Source organism: Triturus cristatus, chromosome 4_1 (genome assembly GCF_964204655.1).
Source record: "Triturus cristatus chromosome 4_1, aTriCri1.1, whole genome shotgun sequence".
Taxonomy (NCBI): Eukaryota; Metazoa; Chordata; class Amphibia; order Caudata; family Salamandridae; genus Triturus; species Triturus cristatus.
In genome coordinates, this window is record NC_140585.1 from 493064872 (window position 1) to 493076764 (window position 11893).

An 11893-nucleotide genomic window follows, 5' to 3' on the forward strand; every position below is an offset into this window, starting at 1 on the left:
AAATATATCTCAAATAAATCCACAATACATCTAGTTTCCTTTCTTTTAGGCCAAATGTTAATTTTTTAAATTATTTTTTGATTAAATTTCCAACGATAATCCAATAAAATTTCAAAATTTAAATTGTACAGATGTTACCGATTCTCTCTAAAATTTTGGTTTCTGAATGATTAATTAGGATTTAATTAAGTCCACAATACAATTGGATACCTTTCCTTTAGGCCAAATGGTAATTTTAAAAATCTTTTTTGATTAAATTTCCAACGGTAATCCAATAAAATACAAAAATTTAAATTGTACAGATGTTACCGATTCTCTGTAAAATGTTGTTTTCTGAAACATTAATTAAGAATTATATAAGTCCATAATACAATTGGTTACCTTTCCTTTAGGCCAAATGATAATTTTAAAAATCTTTAAATTTGAAAATTCCAATGGTAATCCAAAAAAATGGTAAAATTGTTTTGTACAGATCTTGCCAAGTCTCTCTAAAATTTAGGTTTCAGAAAGATTAGATAGGAATTTGCTAAATCAAAAGGCAAACGTTGCTTGAAAATCAATTTTGAATCATTACACAGTGTCCAGCCATTTTCACATTTAAGATAAACTGTGTAATGTCCAGAAGTAACAGTAGGTCCTTCATGGAAAATTATTGCAACTGTTACAAAAGTTTTTCCTGAAATTGATAATTGCTGTCCTGTAAACTTCTTTATTAAAGTATCCAATTTTGAACCATCAGCTCTACATTGTTGCATCATTAAAATTACATACTGTCCGTATTCCTTTAAAATTAACGTTGAAAACATGTCAGAATTACACTCACCGCATTGCATGCTATGATTAGCATCTTTAACTAATTTAGCAAAAGTGACTGTTTTACTCTCTGGCAATGTTAAATAAATAAACCTTTCAGAATCAACATTAGAGCCACATGTATTGAAACAGTTTTCACAACTATGTTCCCATTTATAAGACAGACCAAACAAATTTTCAATGTGTACACCTTCTTCTTCCAGTACCTGAAGAAAATACAACAAGAATTCCTGTGCGTCTTGCTGTACATTTTGAGAAAACTGTGTACATGCTGAACATACATCTAAAAGTTTTCTAATTTCAGTAGCACTTTCTATTTGAGTTTTATCATTACTCAGCTTTTGAAAAAGGAGACTCAACTCAGAACAGAATCTTTTTCTCTGATTTACTATTATCTGCTCTTGCAAACTTTCCAGATAAAATGCAACATTCAGCACTACATTAGCGTAGCAGTTGACACCAGAGCTATTTTCAAAATGACATCCTACAACCTCTTCTTCATTTTCCTTTTTCTTTTTGCTTGCAATTACATCACTCCTCTTTTTTTTCCTCCTCTCTACATCCTCATTACAGATATTCTCATTTCTCCTTTTACGAGAAACTACACGTTTCTCTAACACAGGATACTGACCTAAATGAGGAGCATAGGTTCTTCTTAATCTATTGTACTCCTTTACACAATTTGCATCAGCACTAACTTTTGAATCATCAAAGTCTATCATGAATAAACCAGATAATGTTTTCACTCGTGACAAAGCTACATAAGCCATACCTTCTTTGAACACAGATGAACCAATGTTTACAAATGCACAATCTACAGTCAATCCTTGAGACTTGTGAATAGTTACAGCATATGCTAGAGAAAACGGAAACTGTTTCCTTTGTACATATAAGTCTTTCACAAGCATAAAACGAACTGTACAACGACAAATGTCTATAACTTCTTCTATCTGATCAAATTTTATTTTTAAACATTCAATTCCATCTTTTTTCTGATAATTAATAAAACCCACAACTCTTCCCATAGCTCCATTAACTAAACCTTTTTCAACATCCAAATTTCTCCTTAAAAATACTCTACAGTTCATGCAAACATATAGATTTTTTTCTAATCCAGCAGTTTTGGAAATGTTCTTCTCTAGTGAATCCAATTTATTTTTCAGTTTACCTGTTAATGTGATAGTAATTCATCCATCCTGAATTTTGTCCACTGCTTCCAATTTCCTGATATCTTCCTTTTCCAATTTCAAAAGCTCCTCATTGAATATTGAGCATTCACGTAGAGTTGGCATTAAGCAGATGACACTTTTCTTTTCTGCAATGTTCTTGTATATCTTCTCTGCAACTATTTCTTCCTTTGGAAATAAATTATGTAGCAACCGACTCTGTAATGCTTTTGTGCCAGCTTCAGTGAGTAGTCCAATTCTGATATCTTTCAGAATACTTCCATATTCTTCATCGTTTGCTTGTCTCATATTAGTAGTAAGTTCCTTGTACTCAAAGAAGGACCAAATATTTGCATTACCGATGCTTCCCAATGACTTCTTTGTATCTTCATGTGTCACAGTATTAAACACTGGTTGTCCTTTAACTGGAGTAAGCTATAGAAGATCCCCAAAAACTATGACATGTTTTCCACCAAATAACACGTCATAGTCTGTCCTTAGAGTTTGCTGCATTCTTAAATGCACAAAGGCAAGCATTAAGTTTGATACCATGCTCACCTCATCAATAATGAGAACTTGCATCTTCTTCAATACTCTTGAAACTTCCAAGCATGCTTCTCCAGTTAGCTTGTGGTATTGTATTTTGTTCTCATGCTCCACTGGTAACATTAGCAAACGATGTAAGGTGATTCCTTTTATGTTATATGCTGCTAACCCAGTTGGAGCAGTAACCACACAAGACAAAGTAGAATCCGTTTTTTGCTGTAGGTAGCTTCTGATGACTTTTATTAGGAAACTTTTTCCAGTTCCAGCTTGTCCGCTTACATACATCCTGATTGGATGAAATGATGTGCATGAGCACTCTTTTTTTTCATGTAGTAATCCGTGATCAATTTTGTTTCTGATTTCTTCATAAATTTGTTGCTGCTCTTCATTCAGTTGTCTTTCCAAATTTGGTAAGTCTATAAATTCTTCTTGAGCTTGATTCATAGCCGTTTCCACTTCATTCATGGCTATTGCAGCTTCATTTTCAACGATTGGTTGTCCTAGGGGATCTTGACTGAGTGTTCCTGAACTTTGGCTGTCTTGAGAACTGTCTCTAGCTACTTCAGCTGCAATTGTAGTTTCCTGTTCAATTTCTTCATTTAACATTTGCACATAAATTGTGAATGTACTGCATTGTATGCTGTCTTTGCAAGCATTAAATGAATCTTCATAGCTTTGAAATTCTCCCAGTAGTTCATCCTCTGTACGCCATGGTTTAAATAGCTGTAAAAGAGCCAAGTAGTAAAATCCCTTTTTGGCAGTAGTGTCACAACTCAGCTTCCTGTGATTTATCAAACTTCCTTTTGTTTGCTTCACCAAACATCCTTCCTCACCAATGACTTTATATTTTCCATTGTTGATGTCTTCTGCAGCTTTCCGTGAATAAATGTAGTTCTGCAGCACTTCATAGAGACACATGTTCTCCAGATGATGACTTCTCTTGGGATAATATGTGTCCAACATGTTTGATTTCAAAATATCTGTACTTTCTGGGTCATTCTCGGCCAAATATTCAATTCCTCCAACAGATTTCTGTACCCGATTTCTCATTGCTGCAAGGCCTAAACTTGCACAAATTATTCTTCTTGATTTCGAGTAGAGACTTGCAGAAGATAACCTATCTGAACATTTGTAGGATCCAATTTCTCGATGCGATAACATCTTTAAACTGAAACTGTACAGCTTCTTACTGACAGTCTTCTTGTGAGAAATCTCTTCCCACATTTCCTTCAATTCAGTTTTTTCTGATTTAGTAATGTAAGACGTTACATATCGAGCAACAGCAATGGAATTGTCAGCTACATACTGTATATCCATGTTAGCATTCCACATGGATAAAATGACTGGGTTGTAGTCATTTATATTTTTTGATTCTTCTTTTCTTTTAAGGTTGTAGGTATTCTTAGGTGATATTCTTGTGATAGTATGTCTCACAGATGACATAAAACTGTTTACTCTTCCATTTGAAAGAACAGGTCTAGGAAATCCAAATCGACATTTAGTGTAGTATTTATCTTTGCTCTTGTATTTCCGTCGACAGTATTTTCCACACCGATGACTTTGGAAACGTAAAACTGGCTCCTTTAGCTTTTTCTCTTCTGTGCTTTTTGGTATAGCACATGTTGCATATTCTTCAATGAAAGATAACACTGCTTCATCAGTATCTGTTCCAAACTTTGGGGCATCCTTGATCCACAACAGCATATGAATATGAGGAGCACCTCTTGCCTGGTACTCTTTTCTCCAAAAGAAATCCTCTACTTCTCCAAGAGGTGGATTTTTTTCATTGCAGATGAAGGACATCATAGCCTCAAATCTATGATTGAAATATCTGCAAACATTAACCGGATCCAATGAGCACAGTTCTCCTTCTGTCTTGTATTCGATGTTTTTAATGTTTGAATTTGCCTCTCGTAGAAAATCCAGTAAATCATCCCAAGCGTACTCAGCACAGCTTAGGGTAAGGAACCATGTAGGTGTTCCTAAATTTCGTAACATGCATTTTAATTCACCATGGCGTCGGTACCAATATTCATTTGTCCCACGCTGACAAGCCATCAGATTGATGAGTTGTGTTTCCAAATGATCATCTCGGTGCTGCACTTTCTCCATAAAATCCTTAGCAGACACATTTTGTAAATGTACTCCACTTTTTAAAATGTGATTTACTGCATATGATAATGCAGACAAGTCGCTTTCAAATAAAAGATGGAATAAATAAGGAATACTTTGGCGAAATCTTGGATCTTCTGCATATAGTCTTGTAGTCCGATACTCAGAAGCTGGAATCTGTTCTGGACGTTCATCGTATTGTCCTCCTTTTCCTGTAGGAAACAACTGGGGAAAACATCGAGCTTCCAAGCTCTCCTCCCATACACTCACGGGAGTTCCTTTTGCTTTCCTCATCTGAAACAGATCAATATTGTCTCCCATAACTTCTTTTGAATGAAAAGGATGTATGCTAAAATGTTCATAAATTTCTTCTTCCTTTGACTTGTCCACTTTTTCAATTTGTCCAGTTGGTGTTTCTGTGTCTTCTTGTAAATCTTCTTCTTCTTCTTCTATATAAATTGATTCATACCATTTGTAATTCCTTTTCAAATACAAATTTGCTCTTTGAACTTTCCGTACATCTACCAGCTCCTGCCAAATCTTTTTATTCTTTGTAGGTACACCATTAACCAGAATAACTAATGGTTCAGTTTCCAAAGTATCTGCATCAATAGTTTCCATATTTTTTTTCAAATCCAAGGGCAAATACACCACTCTACCTTTTAAACCTCTCAGTAAATCAGAAGGAGGTAATTTACCAGTTTTGGGCTCCATACGTACTATGGTCTGGAACGGATGAACACATTGAATAAGTATAGACTCATATGTATTTAATTCAGAAAGTTCGGCAGGAATAACATCCAATTCTAAATTATTATGTACAGCTCTGGTCGGGATTCTATTTTCTTCTAACTTGTTGTAACAGTATTGTTGTAAAGTAAGGTTCGACAGACTCCAAGGCTGGTAAGTCCAAATCACTTTATTACTGATCATCCACTCTCCATCTGACAGGGGAGAGTCCCCAACATTCTAAGATGAACTCCAGTGGAAGGGACCACTTACGGGGGATGTAGGGGGGGCGGGGCATACCAAAAGATAACAACAAGTGTGATAAAGAGAGAACGAACTACACACTTACAGTATTGATAACAGTATTGATTAATTACAACACATCTCCCTCTGTGGGGAAAACAAGCTTGACATCTGTAACATTTCAGAGCTGCAAACCCCTCAGGGTTATGTTGCCTTCACCACTCTATCCTTACTCCATGTCTGTCCGCTTTCCAGACGCACTACATTTTTTCCTGTCTTTTCTACTTTCGTGGAGTCCCCGTACTTACTCGCCCCTGGTGTTACATGAGTAGGTTTCTTAACCCTTACGAGCGTACCTTGCTCAAACTCCACATCCTTCACCCCATGTTTTCCATCATACCATGCTTTATACTTTTGTTGATGAACTTCAACTTTCCTTCTGCTCTGTTCTAGATCATGACCAACACTTTTACCACTGCCCAACCACCTGGGATGCATCTTAGTACCCGGCTCCCTCCCTCTTAGGAATACAAAGGGAGACATTCCTGTAACCATGTTGGGTGCAGTATGGTATGCCCACAACCATTCTCGTAACGAGTCTTCCACATTGAACCCATTGGTGAGTGCTAGTTGGATGTGTTCCTTCACCATCCTGTTCACCCTTTCCACTAGGCCATTCGCCTTCGGACAATAAAGTGCAGTCCTCTCGTGTCTTATATTGAGCTCCTCCAAAAACTCCTTCATAGACTCCGAGACGAATTGCACCCCATTGTCCGTGACCAAAGTGCTAGGGATACCTTCATATACAAAAATGTTCTTCAAAAATGTGATGAGGTTATTGGTTGTTGTAGATGCCGTGAACTTGAAATTGACCCAATGGGAGGTATAATCCACCAGGACAAACATGAACCGCTTCTGTGGGCCTAACTTGTCCATGGGCCCTACGATGTCTACAGCTAACTTTGTCCATGGGATCGTAGGGACACTGACGGGTGACAGAGGAGTTCTGTGGGGGATCTTACTTTTGTCACTCCTAGCACAGCTAATACACTCCTTCACTTTTACCTCAATCATGGAATCCATCTTCGGAAACCAATAACAGCTCCTGACCTTGTTCTTCGTAAGGCTTCTGCCCAGATGCCCCTCGTGGGCCAAGTCAATTATTTTGCTTCTCATCTCCCTTGGAGGAATGATCTTATCCCCACGGTGTATGCGACCCTCGAGGATGAACAATTCTAGCCTCACTTCCCAAAAGTCTTTGATACTGTCAGGAACTTCCGATATTTTCTCTGGCCATCCTTTGATAATGAAATTCTTTAAAGTTTCCATGGCTGTGTCCTCCTTCATTCCTTTTTCCCACTCACCATTTGTAATGGACGTGAGATGGATTGGGAATATGGGAACATCTAGCACTTCATCATTAGGACCTCCTTCCACAGGTGCCCTCGAAAGGTAGTCTGCTATGACATTTTCCGGGCCCGGCAAGTACTCTACCTTGAAACAATAGTTTTCTAATCCTAGGACCCATTTACTTATGCGAGGCGATACACTCTGAGCCTGTTTGGGGGAAAACATGAAGGTGAGAGGTTTGTGGTCAGTGTGTATTACAAACTTCGTTCCCCACAGAAAAAACTTAAAATGTAGCACTGCCCAAAAACAGGCCAATGCTTCCCTCTCAATAACTGAGTAGTTACGCTCAGATGAAGTCAACACACGGGACGCAAAAGCGATGACCGTTTCTTCTCCGTCTCCTTTCTGTGACAGCATGGCCCCCAGTCCTTTATTGGATGCATCTGTCGTTAAAATGGTTTTTTTTTTAGGGTCAAAAGTGCCAAGGGCTGGGGACTCGACAATTTTCTGTTTTATCCTTCCAAACATCTCCTCATGTCTACTTTCCCACACAAATTCTGCATTTTTCTTGAGGAGCTCCCGCAACCCTTCACATAACTCTGAAAAGTTCCTCACAAATTTTGACATATACTCCACTAGACCCAGGAACGATTTGAGCTCCTCTTTGTTGGTTGGGTGTGGGGCATCCTCAACTGCTTGAATAAGGCTGTATTTAGGTCTAAAACCTTCCCTGGATATAGTGTGGCCTAGATAGTCAACGGAAGTAACCTTAATCTTGCATTTGTCCAACCGCACTGTTAGCCCCGCTTCTGAGAGTTTACAACACACCCTGTTGAGCGTGTCATCATGCTCCTCCTCTGTGGCCCCATACATCAGTATGTCATCTTGGAAACAGAGTGTGTTCCTAACTCCCTGCAGCACCTGTTGCATTATTTTCTGAAAAACGGACGCCGCCGAAGCTAGGCCAAACGGCATCCTCTTGAACATATATGCACCAAACGGGGAGCTGAAAGCAGTTAACGGTCTAGAATCAGGGTGCAGTTCCACCTGGTGATAAGCCATGGACAAGTCAATGACCGAAAAGAAACTGGCCCTCCCCATGGTACTCAACATTTCATTTATATTGGGGAGAGGGAACCTTTCCACCCATATGTTGTCATTAAGAGAGCGGAGATTCACACAAAGGCGGATGCCTTGCCCATTGCCTTTAGATGCTAGAACCAAAGGTGCGAGCCATTCTGTGGCCTCCACAGGTTGGATGACTCCCATCTCATTGAGTTTGTCCAGCTCTTCTTTAAGCATGTCTCTGAGGCGAAAAGGGACAGGGCGTGTCTTATGCACCACAGGTTTTGCACCTTGCCTGACCTTAATCTTGTGTTGGAAGTCCCTTAATTTGCCCAGCCTATCTGTGAACAACTTCGGGAAAGTCTCTTGCAGGTGCCTATTGTTAACCGGCTCCTTGACCAGCAGTACTTGGTTCTTGTTATTAGGATCCAAAATTATCCCCAACTCCCTCTGATGCTGCCACCCTAGCAAGTTGGCCCCGCTCTCTACCACATACACTTTACCTACTGTGGTCCTTCCCATAAAGTTCAAATGGCTGTTTGTCATGCCCACTAAGGGAATGGGCTCTTTAGTGTAACCTTCTGGAGATATATCTGGCATGCATAACTTCATTGTACATCCTTTTAGCGAACCCTCAAAATCCTTAACATTTATCAACGTAAATGGAGAGCATGAATCAGCAAATACTTCAAGAGGTTTGTTATCAAATAACACAATACACTTTGGATAGTTAATCTCTGTACTTGTATCACTGTCCTTGACTTGGAACACATATCTAGCCTGTGGCTCTTCTTGAGTGCTGACCACACTGACTGTGTTACTTATGCCCTCTCTACACACCCTTGCCAAATGCCCCCTCCTGTTACATTTCTTGCACAGAACCCCTCGTGCAGTACATACAGGATTGTTTGCCAAGTGGTTGCTGCTACCACATCTAAAACACTTTAAAACATGCCCCTCAGTATTATGTCTCACTATGGCATTCTCCTTACTACTTTTTTTCTCTTGGATCTTATGAACACTATTTTCACCAGACTCGGCTTGTACCACCGCAACAATCTCCTCCTTGACTTTCATCTCCTTTACACATTTAGCTGTGTGCTCAACAGATTGCGCAATTGAGATGGCCTCCCTTAAAACGGGATTCTTAGCTAGCAGTTTCTCTTGTACCCTGCTATTGTTCGTGCATCTGACCAGTTGATCTCTAATGAGCGAATCATTGAGATCCCCAAACTCGCACAGTTGCGTAAGACCTCTTAAGGCTGCAATGTAATTGTTAATGGACTCATTTTTCCCTTGAGCTCTGGTGAAAAATTTGTGACGCTCCAGAACTACATTTACCTTGTCCCCAAAGTGTGTTTCCAACTTCATTAAAGTGATATCGTAGATATCACACTCATCATCAGCCTCCACCTCAGGTTCCGGTAAAGTTTCATACACTTTGCGACCATGTACCCCCAAATTGTGCAATAGAATGTGTTGTTTCCTGAGGGCAGAGAATCTTTCCCCCCCCATTGCGATTAGGTAGGATTAAAAAAGTTTTGTCCAATCCTTCCAATGTATCTCCGGGTCCCCACAATCATTGAGGAATGTGGGTGGCTGGCTGATTCCTGGGGTACCCATTTGAAAACGCGCGCAAAAGAAAACCCTCCACACAGCAAAATCTGCACACTGTAAAGTTGGTTGCTTTAGCCCCGGTGAGTTGGGGTTAACCAGGTAGCCCACGCACTACAGGTATGAAAAGCCCGTATGATACCACCAATGCTCCCCCACCCAAACGTGGGGCCGACGCCACTAACACTGAGCCCCGGCAGGGCTCCTGGACAAGATTCAGGTAAGCAAACCCAGCCTTACTTGACGGAGCGCGATTCTCAGAACTACCACAGAAACGTCTGACTCACCACCACACAGCCGTAGAAGCTTGGTGCATCGGAGACTGAAGGAAGCGGAACACAAAGTCCTCTCCCCGACTCACCGTGACTGCAGGACCACGGGCTCGCACAACTCTCTGGCTCTGAAGGTGGACACTGACGAAAGAATCACGCTGCCGATTCTCGAAGGCAGAAGCTCCAGAAAACGCCGATCAGAAGACGGCGGAACCGCCCACGACACACCCCCGGAACCAGGGGTGGGGCGATGCCGTCGGAAGGTTCTCGGGCGACTGAAGCGCCGGAAGGTGAAAGCTGAGGTGAAGAGGAACACACCCTCAGCCTCCTGGGTGGAGCCAACCTTTAAAGCGAGATCCCCGTCCTCCGCTTGCTGCACGCTGACGAAGACGTGTGGGAATTCTACTCTCCATCTGACAGGGGAGAGTCCCCAACATTCTAAGATGAACTCCAGTGGAAGGGACCACTTACGGGGGATGTAGGGGGGGCGGGGCATACCAAAAGATAACAACAAGTGTGATAAAGAGAGAACGAACTACACACTTACAGTATTGATAACAGTATTGATTAATTACAACAAGTATTTACAAATACGCTGATCTTCACCCAATTGAAAACAATTTTCAAGAAATATATATGTGGCAAAATCCTTCCACTTATAATTATCTTCATTTTCACTTTTTCTGTAGAGCTCAACATTCCTGGTTTGTTTTCTATAATGAGTTCTGCGGCAACAAATACAAGTAATATTTGGTCTTTCATTAGAGATTATTGCAAATTTTGTTATGTGATCATTAAATGTCTTACTTACAGAGGGTTCTACATTCTCTTCCACTTCTTCCTCATTTACTGTGTCCTTTTCTGCACTTTCTTGTTCTGGACCAAAGTAACAAAACTGAATTTCATCAATAACCTTCTCTACATCTGATACCGTTCCACGGAACAGAGCCCTATTCAATTCATCTAACTTTATTGCTGGACTTTTAGCAAAATACAACCGTCTCACAAACTTTCTCAATTCAGTATGATGAACAGCCAGCATCCTAAAATGATGAAAAACACTTTTACACACTTTTCTAGATAGAGAAGCCAGAGAATGACCCTGCAAACCAGTATTCTCTCTCACTCTGCATGGATCTAGACTTTGAAGCACCTTAATCTTCTGTTTTACACTTTTTTTACTATATTCTCTTAGAAACTCACGAAATTTATCAATAGATTCCTGACGCACAGTGCAAATACTACTACAATTCCAAGTGTACACTGGGGCTTTAGGACGTCTCCCCATAGCCTCATCCGCCATCACTTGTACCTCATCTCTTGGAACCATTTTCTCCTTCTCCATTATACAACCATTTTTCACTTCGTAAGCACGACCTCTGGTGTCAACTGCATGCAGCAAAGTATTACTTTGAAAATAACTCTCTTCATTAAAAAAAGGTTCACTACTTGAACTATGCATCCATTCTCCTAAAAACACTTTGCAAAAGTTTGTTCTTTTCACTTCTCTTTTCCTTTTGGTTTGTGATTTCAGTACATTAACCATTTTATCTAATGTACGCATCCTATTCAAAATTAAAATGAATAGTTTCCTTTTTAATTCTAATGCCTTAGGTGCAATGGCTTCAATTTCTTTTTTTCTCTTATAAAATTTAGCCTTTTGCTTATATTTCTTCACATCCTTTATCAAATTGGACATAACTCTTCTCTGAAACATTTTTCTACGTATCTCTTTAAACGCTGTTTTTCTGTTTAAATTAATCTTTATTGTTTCTGAAGGTATATTTGCATTAACTAAATGCTCAATTTTTTCCTGTTCTTTTTTATTTAAAACATTCTTTCCAGTACAGACATTTTGTACATTTTTCCTTTTTTTGAAGATGTTCTTTAAAAAATCTTTTGTCTGCTTACCAGAAGACTTTCTCTTTTTCCCAACATGAGCATCTCCAGCTAACTTAGGTCCTCCAGTCGTCTTCAAATATA